Below are 20,466 nucleotides of genomic sequence, written 5' to 3' on the forward strand. Positions count from 1 at the left end.
TTTGATAAACTCATTTCCTCTAATTTATGGAAAAGACTAAGAAGCTGAAAGAAATATGGGGAATTCAGATTGAAGACAGTGGTAAATGTCAGGCTGGACTGAGAAGTATATTGGTGCTAATTTCATCATTATTCCATATACCATTTGTTCCAAACTAGTGGAGATTTTGTCCCCCAAGTGGATGTTTGGAAATATCTGGAAATAGGTGTGATATCAGAACTAAACAGAGGGGAATGCTCCTGGCACCTGGTGGAGAGGCCAGGAATGCTGTTGAGCATGCATGCACCGTTCCTGTGCTTAGTCGTATCAGACTCTTTGTGTTTCCATGGACGGTGCTCCACCATGCTCCTCTATCCATAGAATTTTCCAGGTAAGAATACTGAAGTGGGTTGCCTTTTTCTACTCCAGGGGATCTTCTCAACCCAGGATGGAGCCAAATGGCAATAATATGCAGGCTGAGAAACCCTCCTTTCTTTACAAATATGCTATATTCTGTGGAAACCATCCATCTTTAATAACAATACATTTTGGAAATGAGTTTGAGCAAACTCTGGGGGATAGTGAAGAACGGGGGAGCCTAGTGTATTGCAGTTCATGGGGTAACAGAGTTGGCCACTACTGAAAGACCAAACAACTGGTTCATTTAAAATATTACGAAAGTAAAAAAAAAAAAAAAAATCTTCAAGTGAGATTTTCTTGGTCATCTTATTTCAGTAACACAGCAAAAGGAAAAGTTCATATACTAATTATTGTTCAGCAGGAGTTTGCTTCTTTAATTGCAGAACGAACCAAATGAGTAAAAGTCCTGACAAGGATTCTGCAGAACTTATGGACAGATGCCACAATAGGCCATTGAATCATGGTGTTCTGCACTCTTTTAGAAACTACATTGATTTAAAAAGAAGCACTTTTAGATTCTTTAACTGTCATTTTCTTTCTTTGTTATAACTTCCACATTCAGGAGTCTGGAAATTCAGAAAACATAATTCTTTTTTAAACAATGAATTTCACAGGTGCAGCTTGAATGAATTTGATTCTATTTTGAAAATCTGCTGCCTAAATAAAAGTCATCACATTGCAAGACAGGGCTACAATGAAACTGACCTCCAAATGAGTCTATAAAAAGACATGCAATTGATGATCATCACTGTTGTCAGCTGATATCAAGATATACTTTGACAGCAACTTTTGTTCCCCTAACTTTAAATATTGGAGCTCCTCAGAATTCAATTTGATCTCTTTTTTACTCCATTGAGTCTCAAAAATTTACTTTCCCTCCAAAGCATCAGTTGTATGTCAACTGACTAACAATTTAAATTACTGACCTACCTTGAGCTCTTGAATTGAATACCCAAATCTATTCAACAAGCTCACTTGAATTTTTCACAAAAGTTACAATCCATTAGGTTTCAAAAAAAGCTTCTAAGTGAATCCTCAACCTTAAACTCAATACTAATGTCCTGCCAATACCAACTGGAAATCTGAGGAACACCTTGAAACTCTATCTGCATAATTGAAACCAGATTCATTCAACTTTGGCTACAAAATTTTCCTCTAAAATATTTCCACTTTTCCAATTGTCTCTGTCCCTTAAGGCTGTTGTAACTGAATAGTATAAACTGGGTAGTATAAACATCAGAATTATACAAAATAGTATAAACATCAGAAATTTATTTCTTGTAATTATGGAGGCCTGAAGCCAAAGATCAAGGCAATGGTAGATTCAGTGTCTTGTGACAGCACCCTTCCTGGATCATAGAAAGCTGTTTTTTTGCTGTGTTCTCACATGGTGCAAGGCACAAGAACTTTCTCTGGTCTCTAAGAGCAGATATCCCATTCATGAAGTTGCTACCCAAAGGTCCCATCTTCAAATAACATCACGTGAAGGGGCAGTGGTTGGGATGTGAATAAATGGATTTTGGCAAAAACACAAACATTCAATCCATAGTTCTATCTTTTCTGAGTCCAAACTATTTTGCCTCAGCTACTATGGTGGTCTCCACTCTTCTTCTTGAACCAATTCATCTAATTTTTTGTTGCTAAATATAAAGAGCATGAATTATCTTTTCAAGTTTTACTTTATTCATGAGTGCTCTGATGTTGCTTAATTGCTCTATCATATTCCCATTGCTCTTAGAATAAAACACAACATCCTATCTTGACCATAAAGTCTCTGCATGATCTGACAACTGACACGTTGTACACCTTGCTCATCAGAAACATAAATTCATAACTACTTAGCAGCTTCTCTTTCCTCTGCATCGAAGATCCATGAAGGTGAACATCATGCTTTTCAGCATCCTACATAGTGTGTTATACTTTTAGGCAATTATTTATTTAGGCAATTATTTATGAAATTAATGAATGAATAAAATCAAACTGCACACTCTGCTTTGGAAAATCCAAAAAATAAAGCTAAGTCAACCTGAAGAAACTGGAAAGCCAAATGAATCACTCATGGTAAAGTGCTCTCTAATTTTGAATTTTAGGAAACTTTTGAACGGCAGTTGCTTAACATATAATCTTATTCAGTCAGCAAGTATTTTCTGAGCCCCATTACGTGCTAGGTGCTCTCATGAACACTGGAAACAGGTTGTGTCACGTGAAATGACCTATATTAGACCAGATGAAGATTGATTGTGATTGACATAGTTAACTAAAAGTGTAATTCCCTATATGCAGATTAGAATGGATAATGTCATTATGTTCTTTTGCTGTGATTAATAAGTTGTTTTTTTTATTGTTAGAAAAGTGAAATATGGCATTTATTATCCCATTTGGAGTGACCTATTAATGCATCCCTGGTGGCTCAAATGGTAAGGAATCTGCCTGCAATGCAGGAGACCCAGGTTCATTCCGTGAGTCAGGAGGATCCCCTGGAGAAGGAAATGACATCCCACTCCAGTATTCTTGCCTGGAGAATTCCATGGACAGAGGATCCTGGTGGTCTACAGCCCATGAGATCACAAAGAGTCAGACAGGACTGAGCGACTAACACTTTCACTTTTCATTAATGTTGATGATGCATATCTTGGCTAAATAAATTTTTTGCAATTAAAAATGTAGATTTCATACATTGAATCAAATGTAAACTTTGATCAAGATATCTCTTTTTGAAATGAAAGTGATATCAGGACTTTCAGAAATTGTGACCAGGTGGTATTTCAAATTTGGGGATATTTCACCTGCTAAAGGCACCTAAATTCTTTGATGGGTCTCCAATTATCCTTGACGCTGATGTGCAGGTGGTAGATTTCATTATCAGAAGCTCCTCAAGAGTCTCAACTAAGACAAACCATCAATGTTCAAGTACATGTGTATTCTAGGAAAAGAAGGGGCAGCATGTCCCTAACACTGTTACAGAACATGTGAGTCCTTGTTCAATGTTTTGTGTGAACCTCAGGTGTCTGTTTATCTCTGCAGTGCCCTACGTATAATATACGGCACTGTTACATTAGATTTCTTTGAGAAAGGAAAGTTAAACTTTCAGTAAATAAACAGAATAGAAAGGGGGATATTTTATATTTGGGAAAAAAACAAAAACGTTGAAACATCAGGTGGGGATGACAGAATCTTAGTTTAAGAAGTGTGATTCATTACGGCCTCCTCCTCTCTGGTGCCCTCACTGCGATGTCAGGCCTTCTGGGAGGGAGCCAGAGCCCGTGGTCACCTGTGTGCCAGCTCAGCAGTCCTGTGCAGGAGCTGCCAACAGCCCCTGGGCTTCATCTCAGAGCTATTAGGAAGCAATCAAGGAAATGATTAGACTTCACTGAGAGCCAAGCTGGGACTTCAGATGCTTGTCAAATACCAGCTCCTCTGTAATGGAATTGCTCCCCTCACTGTCTTGTCAGGCCACCTCTGTGCTTCAGGCTTAGGTAAAGAGCTAGCCCTCCATCAGGCAGACTTCTGAAAAGGGCTTACATGACAGTTGTCAGATCACAGAATTTAAAATGAGGGTGTCCTATAAGGGACTAGCAGACTACTTCTATTTATTGTCCGCATTCAGGAATCAGAATGTCATTGCCAATTTACAAGAACTGTCCATTAACCACTATGAAGGAAGCTAGTCAGCCATAGTACTTCCATCATGGCACCCATGTAATCATAATAATAGCAGTAGTTATAGCATTGAATAACAACAGCTGCATTAGTATAGGAGTCATTGTACTGTATGGTCATGATACATCAACTCACTTTTTTCTTCTATAAATTACTGTTATTTTTCATAAGTTACTATGCATAAATCTTGGAAGTTAAGCCACTTTCACAAAATTTTACATGGGAAGATCTTGGAAGTCGGGTCTGAATGACATATAACAACTTTTCCCTGAGCACAGCAGTTTTTAACCCTTACTCCCTTACCTACTTTCATGGGAGCCCCTCTCCCCTTTGCTGACCCCAGATTTTCCCAAGCATAGACTCCATCCCCTAGACTCTCTGTGGCCCCTGTACACTCAGCACATTTCCTAGGAGAACTGAGCTGTCATTATTTTTAAACCAATTTCACATTGGATGTTCCCTGACTTTTATCTTTTTTTTTTTTTATTGGAGGCTAATTATTTTACAATATTATATTGGTTGGTTTTGCCATACATCGACATAAATCCGCCATGGGTGTACATGAGTTCTCCCTCCCGAACTCCCCTCCCACCTCCCTCCTCCCATTATCCTCCCTCTGGGTCATCCCCGCATACCAGCCCTGAGCATCCTGTAACATGCATTGACCCTGAACTGGCGATTGGTTTCACATATGATAATATACATGTTTCAATGCCATTCTCCCAAATCATCCCACCCTCACCCTCTCCCACAGAGTCCCAAAGACTGTTCTATACATCTGTGTCTCTTTTGCTGTCTCGTATACAGGGTTATCATTTGCATCTTTCTAAATTCCATATATATGGGTTAGTATACTGTATTGGTATTTTTCTTTCTGGTTTACTTCACTCTGAATAATATGCTCTAGTTTCATCCACCTCATTAGAACTGATTCAAATGAATTCTTTTTAATAGCTGAGTAATACTCCATTGTGTATATGTACCAAAGCTTTCTCATCCATTCGTCTGCAGATGGACATCTAGGTTTCTTCCATGTCCTGGCTATTATAAACAGTGCTGCAATGAACACTGGAGTACATGTGTCTCTTTCAATTCTGGTTTCCTCGGTGTGTATGCCCAGGAGTGCGATTGCTGGATCATATGGCAATTCTTTTTCCAGTTTTTTGAGGAATCTCCACACTGTTCTCCATAGTGGCTGTACTAGTTTGCCTTCCCACCAACAGTGTAAGAGGGTTCCCTTCTCTCCACACCCTCTCCAGCATTTATTACATGTAGACTTTTGGATAGCAGCCATCCTGACTGATGTGAAATGGTATCTCATTGTGGTTTTGATTTGCATTTCTCTGATTATGAGGGATGTTGAACATTTTTTTATGTGTTTGTTAGCCATCTGTATGTCTTCTTTGGAGAAATGTCTGTTTAGTTCTTAGGCCCATTTTTTTTTATTGAGTCGTTTATTTTACTGGAATTCAGCTGAAGGAGCTGCTTGTATATTTTAGAGATTAATTATTTGTCAGTTATTTCATTTGCTATTATTTTTTCCCATTCTGAAGGCTGTCTTTTCACCTTGCTTATAGTCTTCTTTGCTGTGCAGAAGCCTTTAATTTTAATTAGTTTCAATTTGTTTATTTTTGCTTTTATTTACAATATTTTGGGAGGTGGGTCTGGAGGATCCTGCTGTGATTTATGTCGGAGAGTGTTTTGCCTATGATCTCCTCTAGGAGTTTTATAGTTCCTGGTCTTACATTTAGATCTTTAATCCATTTTGAGTTTATTTTTGTGTATGGTGTTAGGAAGTGTTCTAGTTTCATTCTTTTACAAGTGGCTGACCAGCCACCGACTCGATGGACATGAGTTTGAGTGAACTCTGGGCATTGATGATGGACAGGGAGGCCTGGCGTGCTGTGATTCATGGGGTCGCAAAGATTCGGAAACAACTAAGTGACTGAACTGAACTGAACTGACCAGTTTTCCCAGCACCACTTGTTAAAGATACTGTCTTTTCTCCATTTTATATTCTTGCCTCCTTTGTCAAAGATAAGTTGCCCATAAGTGTGTGGATTTATCTCTGGGCTTTCTATTTTGTTCCATTGATCTATATTTCTGTCTTTATGCAAGTACCATACTGTCTTGATGACTGTGGCTTTGTAGTAGGGCCTGAAGTCTGGCAGGTTGATTCCTCCAGTTCCTTTCTTCTTCCTCAAGATTGCTTTGGCTATTCAAGATTTTTTGTATTTCCATAAAAATTGTGAGATTATTTGTTCTAGCTCTGTGAAAAATATCGTTGGTAGCTAGATAGGCATTGCATTGAATATATAAATTACTTTGGGTAGTATACTCATTTTCACAATATTTATTCTTCCAATCCACAAACACGGTATATTTCTCCATCTATTAGTGTCTTCTCTGATTTCTTTCACCAGTGTTTTATAGTTCTCTATGTACAGGTCTTTTGTTTCTTTAGGTAGATATATTCCTAAGTACTTTATTTTTTTTCGTTGCAACAGTTAATGGAATAGTTTCCTTAATTTCTCTTTCCATTTTATCATTATTAGTGTATAGGAATGCAAGGGATTTCTGTGTGTTGATTTTATATCCTGCAACTTTACTGTATTCATTGATTAGCTCTAGTAGTTTTCTGGTAGAGTCTTCAGGATTTTCTGTGTAGAGGATCATGTCATCAACGAACAAAGTTTTAATTCTTCTTTTAAAATTTGGATTCCTTTTATGTCTTTTTCTACTCTGATTGCTGTGGCCAAAATTCCAGAACTATGTTGAATAGTAGTGGTGAGAGTGGGCACCCTTGTCTTGTTACTGACTTTAGGGGAAGTGCTTTCAGTTTTTCACCATTGAGGATAATGTTTGCTGTGGGTTTGACATATATAGCTTTTATTATGTTGAGATATGTTCCTTCTATTCCCACCTTCTGGAGGGTTTTTATCATAAATGGATGTTGAATTTTGTCCAAGGCTTTCTCTGCATCTATTGAGATAATCATATGATTTTTATTTTTCAGTTTGTTAATGTGGTGTATTACATTGATTGATTTGTGGATATTGAAGAATCCTTGCATTCCTGGGATAAAGCCCAATTGGTCATGATGTATGATCTTCTTAATGTGTTTTTGGATTCTGATTCCTAGAATTTTGTTAATGATTTTTGCATCTATGTTCATCATTGATATTGGCCGGTAGTTTTCTTTTTTTGTGGGATCTTTACCAGGTTTTGGGATTAGGGTGATGGTGGCCTCATAGAATGAGTTTGGAAGTTTCCCTTCCTCAGCCGTGTTCTGGAAGAATTTGAGTTGAATTGGTGTTAGCTCTTCTCCAAATTTTTTGTAGAATTCAGCTGTGAAGCCGTTTGGAACTGGGCTTTTGTTTGCTGGAAGATTTCTGATTACAGCCTCTAGTTCTGTGCTTGTGATGGGCCTATTAAGATTTTCTATTTCTTCCTGGTTCAGGTTTGGAAATTTGTACTTTTCTAAGAATTTGTTCATTTCATCCAAGTTGTCCATTTTATTGCCATATAATTGCTGATAGTATTCTCTAATGATCCTTTGTATTTCTGTGTTGTTGGTTTTGATATCTCCATTTTCATTTCTAATTTTACTGATTTGGTTCTTCTCCCTTTGTTTCTTGATGAGTCTGGCTAGTGGTTGTCAATTTTATTTACCCTCTCAAAGAACCATCTTTTGGCTTTTTTGATTTTTTGCTATGGTCTCTTTGTTTCTTTTGCATTTATTTCTGCCCTAATTACTGGAAAAGACTCTGATGCTGGGAAAGGTTGGTGGCGGGAGGAGAAGGGGATGACAGAGAATGAGATGGCTGGATGGCATCACCGACTCTGTGGACATGAGTTTGAGTGAACTCTGGGAGTTGGTGATGAACAGGGAGGCCTGGCATGCTGTGATTCATGGGGTTGCGGAGAGTCGGACAACACTGAGTGACTGAACTGAACTGAATTTTTAAGACTTCTTTCCTTCTACTAACCCTGGGGTTCTTCATTTATTCCTTTTCTAGTTTCTTTAGGTGTAGAGTTAGGTTATTTTGTTGACTTTTTTCTTGTTTCTTGAGGTGTGCCTGTATTGCTATGAACCTTCCCCTTAGCACTGCTTTTACAGTGTCCCAGATGTTTTTGGTTGCTGTGTTTTAATTTTCATTCATTTCTATGCATATTTTGATTTCTCTTTTGATTTTTTCTATGATTTGTTCTTTATTCAGCAGCATGTTGTTCAGCCTCCATATGTTGGGATTTTTAATAATAGTTTTTCTCCCATATTTGACATCTAATCTTACTGCATTATGGTCAGAAAAGATATTTGGAATTATTTCATTTTTTTTTTTTTAATTTACCAAGGCTAGATTTATGGCCCAGGATGTGGAAAAGGTTCTGTGTGCACTTGAGAAAAAGGTGAAATTCATTGTTTTGGGGTGAAATGTCCTATAGATATCTATTAGGTCTAACTGGTCTATTGTATCGTTTAAAGTTTGTGTTTCCTTGTTAATTTTCTGTTTAGTTGATCTATCCATAGATGTTAGTGGGGTATTAAAACCTCCCACTATTATTATGTTGTTGTTAATTTCCCCTTTCACACTTGTTAGTAATTGTCTTACATATTGGGGTGCTCCTATGTTGGGTGCATAAATATTTATAATTGTTATATCTTCTTCTTGGATTGATCATTTGATCATTATGTAATTTTGTTCTTTGTCTCTTTTCACAGCCTTAGTTTTAAAGTCTATTTTATCTGATATGAGTATTGCTACTCCTGCTTTCTTTTGGTCTCTATTTGCATGGAATATCTTTTTCCAGCCCTTCACTTTCAGTCTGATTGTGTCCCTCGTTTTGAGGTGGGTCTCTTGTAGACAACATATATGGGGTTCTTGTTTTTGTATCCGTTCAGCCAGCTTTTGTCTTTTGGTTGGGGCATTCAACCCATTTACATTTAAGGTAATTATTGATATGCATGATCCCATTGCCATTTTCTTTATTGCTTTGGATTTGAGTTTATACACCCTTTCTGTGTTTCCTGTCTAGAGAAGATCCTTTAGCATTTGTTGGAGAGCTGGTTTGGTGATGCTGAATTCCCTCAGCTTTTGCTTGTCTGTAAAGCTTTTGATTTCTCCTGTCATGCACAGGCTTCTGTGCCTCACTTATGAACAAACTCAGGAGCTGTCTCCTTAAAATCCTTTATGGTTAAAGAATTCATCAACTCTCTAAACATTCTTCAGAACTAGGAAGACTCTAAATATAAGTTATGAAAACTCTGTCATCCAGCCACCTCTAATCCCTGTAACCTCTCTGTGATGGATCCTCCCTGCCATCTGTGTAATCATTTTTGACACTTGGTGATGGATCTTTTCGAGATCTCCATAGCTCTTTCATTTCAACTATAGAATCAGACCCTATCATTGTAATTGACATTGGACTTTGTTCCTTATCTGAGCTTTTGTGATTGGTAGCATTTTCTAGTTCTATGTTTATAATAATAGCTAAGCAGTGATTCAAGATGTGTGAAAATGATAGTTTTTCAGCCCTCTTTCATTTCATTTCATTTTCTTTGGAGCATACAGATCACATAGGAATGATATTTATTCATGTCAGGGTGAGTTATCTAAATCATATGCAATATATTATACTCAGCTGCTTCAGTCCACATACTCGTTCCCTTTCATGTTAATGAAAGATTATTCTTTTTCCGTTTGAACCTAGAAATGAAATGAACAGGAGGGAAATGAAAGTGTTGCTTTATGTTGTTACTGTCATTTCAGTCAATATCAATATGTGGTTTCTACTATTCATCTTATTAGTAGTATTTTTAACTGTGTCATGTTAGAGATACCTTTCATAGCAATATTAGCAAAAGATATATGCTTGACACTGATAAAAGCAATTTATATACATTATCTGATAGAATTTTTGAAACAGCCTCATGAGATATTTACTTTTACTGGTGAACCACAATAAATAGTTAACCTGCCCAGGCTCACACTGCTAGTAATTATCAGTGACAGCTCAAATATACCAGGGATCCAAAACTAAAGTGTTAGTGCTATTTAGAGATTATAAGAGTGATAACAAGATAATCTTAAAATTATCTTGATATAGTACAAAATAAGGAAATGGCACCTCACTCCAGTGTTCTTGCCTGGAGAATCCCAGGGACAGGGGACCCTGGTGGGCTGCCGTCAATGGGGTCGCACAGAGTCGGACACGACTGAAGTGACTTAGCAGCAGCAGTACAAAATAGAAGTTATACAAGTCAACAGTTTTTAAAATTATTAAGCCACTTATTTGTATTTTTTAAACTTGTCTCCCTACTAGAATATGAGAACCAACAGGTCATGAATCTTGCTCATCTCATCCACTCTTGCATCCTAAGTACTGAAATGAGCCTGACACGTTGCAGATATGGAATGTGTATTTGTGGGCTGGACGGATGACAAGAGAATGGGAGATAGAACAATTTTCATCCTGGCTGTTGTCTGAAGTGGAGGATTTATGACTGACTGGATATATTTCACTAGATAAGAGCAAAGATCTACATATGTTTTTATTTCACTATGCAAAAAATCTGATTTAAAAAAATGTACAAGCCATACTCTGTCACTTCATGAACACAGATTCAGTCACTTTGTAAACATTGATTCATTTTCTTCTGACAGTCTATGAAGGAGAAATTAATAGCAGACCTGATATGGATTTATCTGAAAATATTTTTTCAGGAGTCCTTTTTAATCATTAAAATGTAAAAAAGATGAAAGAATCTTCTTCGTAAGTTTGCCTGAAATATTTTCTTAGTTTTCAAATTCATTTCTTTATTCAGTTTTACTAAGTTCTCTTAAAATATATACTTCATTACAATGCTGTCATTTCCCCTAATATGATTATTTCAAAGTTCTTCCACTCTAAATATTGATTCTCCTTTTCTGATTTATAACATATATTTTAATTTTCTCTAGAATCATTTTTTTATATTGATGCTTTGCTTATTCTTCTTTTTCTTTCTTCAACTGTCTTTGGTAAGATATTTGATTAAGAAAAACAAATTTAAATATAATTTCAAATAAGATAAATAACTGAAACCTAGTTAGATAAAGGCTAAAAGCATTAAAAGAGTACAGAAATGAAATTAGCTGTATAAACTAAGATGATGTAAAAATTACTTGAGGTTAGTGATAAAATAATTAAATTATCATAAAGTAAGTTTAGCAAAAATGTAATATAAACCATTTTCAGGGCTAAAAATAAAAATGAAACATGACTTCTTTTTCTGAAAATAACCACCACTAGCTTTTTGGAGCATATGATTATCAGTTTGTCTCTCTACACATTTATATGTATAATTTTTAACCTGTGGTAGAGATTTTGTTCCTAAATAGTCATTTTGCATTATGGCATGAAGGATGATCCCATATATTAAAAAAATATTTTAGAACTTAATTTTAATGATGCTTAGCATGCTATTGTGTGAATGTATTTTTTTGTTTTTTAGCCAAGCTTCTGTTTTTACATATTTATGTAATTTATAAATTGTATTATTACAAATGATGATACATGTCCTGGATACAATTCTGATGTGAATTTTTCCTCAGGATAAATTTTGATAAGTGAAATTGATGACTCAGTAAGTGTAAATATGCTTTAGGCTCTTGATTCATGTGGCCAAACTTTTCAGTGGAAATTATGACAATTCACAATCTCGCAAGCTCTTAAAAGACATGATCACATTACTCCAAATTCTGTTGGGTGTCTCTGTCTGTAATGGCCTCCAATACTTAGGTCTCATCAGAGACAAGCTGCCCTTCTCAGCCAGATTCCTATGTGGGACAATGTCACGTGTGTTGGTTGGGGCCTCGCAAAACACTGAAGTTTACTTGCTGATCAGTGCAGGGGGAAATGTATCTGAATATTGTCATGGCATTGTTGACTCAGTTCTGCCCACCTTCTCAAATAGTGAGTGTTTGTAAGGAATTAAGAGTTTTCTGCACTTATTTCATTTCAGACAAAAGCCCTGGATATGCCCTGTTGGTTTGGTCCTTGATTTGACACCCATGCAACCTCTAGGGACTGAGTTGCAGAAATAAGAGAATCTGAATGGTGTTTCTTTGTGGGGCAGTTCACACGTTTGCCTTTGTCTCCAGACTAGTGGATCTCAGATTGGAGGGTGCCTCAGATTCACCTGCAGAGCATGTGGAGATACACAGATTTCCAGGACATGGAAGCAATCTAAATGTCCATCAACAGAGGAATAGACAAATAAGATGTGATATATATATAATAGACTATTGTTATGCTTAGTCACTCAGTCATGTCCGACTCTTTGTGACCCCATGAACTGCAGTCTTTGAGGCTCCTCTGTCCATGGGGATTCTCCAGGCAAGAATACTGGAGAAGGTTGCCATCCTCTACTCCAAGGGATCTTACCAATCCAGGAATCGAACCCAGGTCTCCTGCATTCAGGCAGATTCTTTATTGTCTGAGACACCAGGGAATTCCAAAATAGGCTATTACTAAGCCATAAAAAAGAATGAAGTGATGCCATTTGCAGCAATATGGCTGGACCTAGAGATTGTCATACTGAGTGAAGAAAATCAAGCAAAGAAAGACAAATATCATATAATACTGTTTATATGTGGAATCAAAAAGAAATGTTACATATAAACTTAGTTACAAAACAAAAGTGGAGTCACAGATGTAGAAAATAACCTTATGATTACTGGGGGATGGGAGAAGGATAAAGTGCAAGATTGGGATTGACATATACATATTACTACATATAAAATAGATAACTAATAAGAACATGCTGTATACACAGGAAACTACTCAATACTCTGCAATGGCCTATACGAAAAAAGAATCTTTTAAAGAAGAAAGTGAAAGTGAAGTCGCTCAGTCATGTCTGACTTTTTGTGACCCCATGGACTATAGCCTACCAGGATTTTCCAGGCAAGAATACTGGAGTGGGTTGCCATTTCATGATTCAGTTTGTTATACACCTGAAACTAACACAACATTGTAAATCAACTGTACTCCAATAAAATTTTATAATATTTTTATTTTATTTTTTTAATTTAAATTTTATTTTACTTATTTTTATTTTTATTGGAGGCTAATTATTTTACAATATTATATTGGTTGGTTTTGCCATACATTGACATACATCTGATCCGGGTGTACATGAGTTCCCCTTCCTGAACCCCCCTCCCACCTCCCTCCTCCCCTTATCCTCCCTCTGGGTTTTAATTAAAAAAATAAAACTAAAAAAAATTACTGATTGCTGGACCTACTTTCAGAAATCCTGATTTAATAAATATTGATGGGCTCTAGAATATATGTTTATTACAAGCTCCTATGTAGTGCTGACACAGCTGTTGGTGGAAAACATACCATTCTATTCCTTACTTCTCCCATGTTATATTGAAGTTCTTCCAGAGGGTCGACTGACTTCTGAGATATTATTTCTGCCTCTGTCAAATCACAGCAAAGAGGGACCTCATTCTGGTACAGTTGAAAACCTTACTCCTCTCTTCATTTCCCTAAATGCTGGTAAATTTAATGTGGATATGAAACTGGGCAATACACAAATGTGTTCAAAACACTTTTCACCTGTAAATGCATTTATCTTCTGATTTAACTTTTGCTTTTACTCTTCAGTTTCTGCTTTCTCATTAGTCCCATCCTAAGAACAGTATATATAAAATCTAACATCCAACTAAAAATATGTTTGTCGACAAAGAATTTAATGTTTTAGGGGAAAAAAAATCTTACCTTAGAAGAAATATCTTTCTATTCTTATAAGATGAAGCCAAAGACACATATAAATCAGAAAAAAGTGAAATTAAAGTTTCACAGTCAGTTGCACCATACATCCCACATTTTGTGAAGGTTCTTTGAATTTTTTTGCTTCAATGATATAGTTTGTTTCTTCTCACCCTATAATTTTAATAGTTCTTCCCAAGTTCACTATCAGAGAAGTGGTAGATGCATGTCTTCATTATGTTTTTATACATGGATGGACCTCGCAGGCACTGCGCTAAGTGAAATAAGTTGAACAGAGAAAGACAGATTCTGCATGTTATCTCTTACATGTGTAATCTAAAAAAGTTGAACTTGTAGAAATAAAGAGCAGATTGTGGCTCGGCGGGTGGGGAAAATGCATGATGGTGGTCAAAGGGTACAAACTTACAGTTGTAAGATGAGTAATTTCTTATGCTGGGGACCGATATACAACATGGTGACTATAGTTAATTACTGTTCTACTGTATGCCTGAAAGTCACTAAAAGAGTGAATCTTAAACATTTTTACACTCCTCCCCGACACACATACAAAGGGTAACTATGTGAGATGATGGCTGTGTTAGCCAGTCTTACTGTGGCAATCATTTCATAATATATACATGTATCAAATCATTACATTGTATACCTTAGACTTACACAATGCTATATGTCAAATATATTTCAATAAAGCTAGACAAAAAATAAAGTAAAAAAGAAAAGAAAAAAAAATGAAAAAGTACGAATCACAGTTAATAAATTTATTCTGTTTTAGAAAAGAAAGAACTTAATTACAGTCTCAGGAACACTCTAGCAATAGACTCTTGTTAGCCATTGATTTTCCTATTTTCCTTTCGAAGTCTTCACTTTCCTCCTGCTATCATGACTCAAGGGAAAAAAGGAAAAATTATTTTTTGATACATACAAGCAGTCATCATTAATGAAATATGTGTGACTATCCCAGGTTAGAAATATCTTTAAATGTAGTGATATTTCATTTGTGCAGCAGTCTGAGTGAGAAACAGTCAACCCTCAAATCTGGGAGGTGGCACAGAGAAAGTGGATTTGAGATGCAAGGTTTCCTAGATATGATCTTGTTCAACACAGAAGCAAAGGACAGGAGAACAGGCATCAGGAGTTAAACAAAATACCAGTGCCAACATGATTAGGGCAGTGAGGAGAAGGAGTTGGCTCTGCAAATCATGTAAGGACTTCATTGGCAGTAATGATGGATACAGCCATAGCTGAATATATTGTTAAAAATGTTAAGTTGGAAGTAGGGAATGAAACAATCCAAGAAACTAGAAATAAAGATTTAAGTATATAAAATCTTATGAATTGCTGACAAAAACAGATCTGTTTGTTTGTGTATAAGGAAGGAAGATATTGAATTGGCAATGCCAAAGAAGTCGCTAAATTTAAGAAAGAAGAGAAGCTGGTGTGCATTCAGGGATGATGAAGAAGGTGAGGTTTGAGAAGCAAGCGGGACACAGGATTGTCCCTCTTGCTGCATGGGTTGTGGAAGTGAGGAGTGAGATTTTAAAGGGGGTGTGAGTAAGGCATTAGACACACTTATTATTGAAGTGGGGAAAAGAATGAAAAGTGAAAATAAAAAGAGTATTGTCTAGTTTGCCTATTTGCAGGGAATTCATGTTGGAAATAAATTACATGTATAAGAAAGCAGGGCTAGCATGCTAAAAGTTATCCCTGAGCTGGATAACAGGTGACTGATGTCTGATGGGAAGAATTAACTGCTAGGATAACTAATGGGGCTAATGTCTTGGGTAAAGGATGAGTGCTGTTTCTTTCTCTCTCCTTTTATTTTTTGAATAAAAATAAGAGAAAACTGAGCATGTCTGAAGAAGTCAGTAAATGAGAATAGGCTAGTACAAAATGTGGTCTAAGAGGAGATAATTGACTGCAGAGGAATGTCAAAGAGGCAAGAGTCATTGGATTAAGAAAGCCTTACCTCCTGTCATGACGGAAAGCCTCTCCCCCATGACTGAAAGAAACAGTTGGCAGAGGGATAGAGATTTTGAAATGGTAATTTGATGGGATTGAATGTAGAAGTTGGATTAAGCATAATCTGTACAACTGAGCAGGAAGGGCAGGACCTGGTGATGGAGGGGAAACTCTTCTAGCTACGGGGGAGCAAGATCAGGTGAAGGTGACCACTTCTTGCAGAGGAAAAGCAGACATTAAAACTAAATTAAAAGATTTTTTAAAAAAAATAATGATCTGTGCATCAATGAGTCAATATTATTACATTAGTGACCTTTTAAAAGCATTTAGTTTAAAATGTTTTTAAAAATCATCTTTCTAAAAACTTGAGACAAAATTCTATAAACTGACATCTTGATTTCATGGCTATAATTTAATAACATTTCTTTAATTACATTGAAATTTTCATGATTCAACTAATAGTTCAGCTGGGTTTCCATTAAAATATAATATTTTGGATTGAGAAAATACATATTCTATAAGTTTATAGCAAATTCTATTTTTGAAGTTTGCTTTGGATATGATATTTTATTTTAATTGTAATTTGTATGTACTCCAGCCAAAAATGTCATTTTTCATGTACTTTTTTGTTGATAATTTAATTACATTTCTAACAAATGATTTTTACAAGGTGAACATCATAAAAAATGTGTTTCTATTATTATTTTAAATATTTATTCAAATTTAGATGCTGTCAGATTGCAGGATTTATCTTTGAACAATTTAACTAGTTAAATATTGGTATACCCTCAGAAAAATATTCCCACAATTCAAGATATTTGAAAGCATAATTCTATAATTTCAATATTTAAATTTGTAAACTATTAATGCTTTACAGTTTCTTCTTTGCATCTATTCAGATAACTCCCATTATCTTACAGTTTGCAAGTTGTGTTTATAAAACTGAAATATTCAAAAAACTTTGAAAATTAATATTTTACCACTCTATTCTCGGAGCATTTTGATTAAAGTGTCAATCAACTTTTTCCCAACAGGATAATTGTGAATTGAAGAATGTAGGGAAAATCCCTAGATCATTCAGGTATGACCTAAATCAAATTCCTTAGGATTACTCTGTGGAAGAGGCAAATAGATTCAAGGGATTAGATCTGATAGAGTGCCTGAAGAAATATGGAGGGAGGTTTGCAACATTGTACAGTAGGCAGTGATCAAGACCATTCCCAAGAAAAAGATAGGCAAAATGTATGTCTGGCGAGGCCTTACAAGTAGCTGTGGAAAGAATAGAAATGAAAGGCAAAGGAAAAAAAGGAAAGATATGCCCATGTGAATGCAGAGTTCCAAAGAATAGCAAGGAGAGGTAAGAAAGCCTTCCTCAGTGATCAGTTTAAAGAAAAAAAGGAAAATCATAGAAAAGGAAAGGCTAGAGATGTATATGAGAAAATTAGAGATACCAAAGGAAAATTTCATGTAACGATGGGCTCAATAAAGGACAGAAATGGTATGGACCTAAAAGAAGCAGAAGATATTAACAAGACATGGCAATAATTCACAGAACTGTATAAAAAAGATATTCACAACCCAGATAATCACAGTGGTGTGATCACTCACCTGAAGCCAAACACCCTGGAATGTGAAGTCAAGTGGGCTAGGAAGCATCACTACAAACAAAGCTAGTGGAGGTAATGGAATTCCAGTTGAGCTATTTCAAATCCTAAAAGATGATGCTGTGAAAGTGTCACACTCAATATGCCAGCAAATATGGAAAACTCAACAGTGACCACAGGACTGGAAAATCTCCTTTTTTTTTCCAGTCCTAAAGGAGAGTAACCAAGGTCCGTCTAGTCAAGGCTATGGTTTTTCCCTTGATCATGTATGGATGTGAGAGTTGGACTGTGAAGAAAGCTGATCGCCGAAGAATTGATGCTTTTGCACTGTGGTGCTGGAGAAGACTCTTGAGAGTCCCTTGGACTGCAAGGAGATCCAATCAGTTCATTATAGAGGAGATCAATTCTGGGTCTTCATTGGAAGGACTAATGCTAAAGCTGAAACTCCAATACTTTGGCCACCTCATGCGACGAGTTGACTCACTGGAAAAGACTCTGATGCTGGGAGCGATTGGGGGTAGGAGGAGACGGGGAAGACAGAGAATGAGGTGGCTGGATGGCATCACTGACTCAATGGACATGAGTTTGAGTGAACTCCGGGAGTTGGTGATGGACAGGGAGGCCTGGCGTGCTGTGGTTCATGGGGTCGCTAAGAGTCGGACACGACTGAGGGACTGAACTGAACTGAACTGAACTGAAAGGAGAGTAATGCCAAAGAATGCTCAAACTACTGCACAATTACTCTCATCTCACATGCTAGCAAAGTAATGCTCAAAATTCTCCAAATCAGGCTTCAACAGTACATGAACCATGAACTTCCAGATGTTCAAGCTGGATTTAGAAAAGGCAGAGGAACCAGAGATCAAATTGCCAACATCTGAAGGATCATAGCAAAAGCAAGAGAGTTGCAGAAAAATATCCACTGCTGTCTTACGGCCTATGCCAAAGCCTTTGACTGTGTGGATCAAAACAAACTGTGGAAAATTCTGAAAGAGATGGGAATACCAGACCACCTGACCTGCCTCCTGATAAATCTGTATGCAGGTCAAGAAGCAACAGTTAGAACTGGACATGGAACAACAGACTGGTTCCAAATAGGGAAAGGAGTATGCCAAGGCTGTATATTGTCACCCTTCTTATTTAGCTTACATGCAGAGTGCATCATGAGAAATGCTGGACTGGATGAAGCACGAGCTAGGATCAAGATTGCAAGGAGAAATATCAATAACCTCAAAAATGCAAATGACATCACACTTATAGCCGAAAGCGAAGAACTAAAGAGCCTCTTGATAAAAGTGAAAAAGGAAAGTGAAAAAGTTGGCTGAAGGATCAACATTCAGAAAACTAAAATCATGGCATCTGGTCCCATCACTTCATGACAAATAGATGGGGAATCAATGGAAACATTCGGAGACTTTATTTTCTTGGGTTCCAAAATCACTGCAAATTGTGACTACATCCCTGAAATTAAAAGATGCTTGTTCCTTGGAAGAAAAGTTATGACCAACCTAGACAATATATTAAAAAGCAGAGACATTACTTTGCAACAAATGTCCATCTAGTTAAAGCTATGATTTTTCCAGTAGTCATGTGTGGACATGACAGTTGGGCTATAAAGAAAGCTGAGCACCAAAGAATTGACGCTTTTGAACTGTGGTGTTGGAGAAGTCCCTTGGACAGCAAGGAGACCCAATCATCTCATCCTAAAGGAAATCAGTTATGAATACTCATTGGAAGGACTGATGCTGAAGTGAAGCAACAATAGTTTGGCTAACAGATGCAAAGAACTGACTCACTAGGAAAGACCCTGATACAGGAAATATTGAAGGCAGGAGGAGAAGGAGATGACAGAAGTTGAAATGATTGAATGACATCACTGACTCAATGGACATGAGTTTGAGTAAACTCCAGGAGTTGGTGATGGGCAGGGAGGCCTGGAGTGCTGCAGCCCATGGGGTCACAAAGAGTTGGACATGACTGAGTGACTGTTGTGACTGAACTAAGCTGAATTGTAATATCCCTCTTCATAGATCACTGCTTTGTCATGGAGAAGGGACTTGAGTAACTCAGTAAAGCTATGAACCATGCTGTGTATGGCCAACCAAGACAGAGAGGCTATAGTGGAGAGTTCTGATGAAACATGGTCCCCTGGAGGAAAGAATGGCAAACAACTCCAATATTCTTGCCATGAGAACCCCATAAAGATACATACATATATATATATATGTATATATATATATATATGTATATATATATATATATCACAGAAAGATGAGCCCCCAAGGTTGAAAGGTGTCCAATATACTACTGGGGAAAGTGGAGGCCAATTACTAACAGCTCCAGAAGGAATGGAGTGGCTGGGAAAAAGCAGGAAGGACTCTCAGATGCAGACGTGTCTGGTGGTGAACTGGAAATCCAATGCTATAAAGAACAATACTGCAAGGAAACCTGGAATGTTTGGTCCATTTATCAAGGAAAATTGGACATGGTCAAGCAGGATACAGAAGAGTAAACATTGATGGAATGGAAAAATATAACTCAGATGAACATTATATCTACTATTGTGGGCAAGATTCCCTTAGAAGAAAAGGAGTAGCCCTCATAATCAAAAAAAAGAGTTTGAAATACTTGCGTGCAATCTCAAAACTGACAGAATGGACTTGGTTTTTTTCCAAGGCAAACCATTCAACATCACAGTAATCCAAATATATGCCCCAACCACTGATGCTGAAGAAGTTGAAGTTGACCAATTCTATGAAGACCTACATGGCCTTCCAGAACTAATACCAATAGAGTGCTCCATTCCATCACAGGGGATTGGAATGAGAAAGTAGGAAATCAATATATACCTGGAGTAACAGGCAAGTTTTGCCTTGGAGTACAGAATTAAGCAGTGTAAAGTATAACAGAGTTTTGCCAAGACAGCACACTGATCATAGCAAACACCCTCTTCAAACAAAAGAGAGGACTCTGCACATCACTTCAGTTCAGTCTCTCACTTGTGTCCAACTCTTTGCGACCCGATGAAGCACAGCACGCCAGGCCTCCCTGTCCATCACCAACT

The sequence above is a fragment of the Moschus berezovskii genome, chromosome 3, assembly GCF_049115385.1.
Source record: "Moschus berezovskii isolate FMDL1 chromosome 3, NW_MosBer_1.0, whole genome shotgun sequence".
In the NCBI taxonomy this organism is placed as follows: domain Eukaryota; kingdom Metazoa; phylum Chordata; class Mammalia; order Artiodactyla; family Moschidae; genus Moschus; species Moschus berezovskii.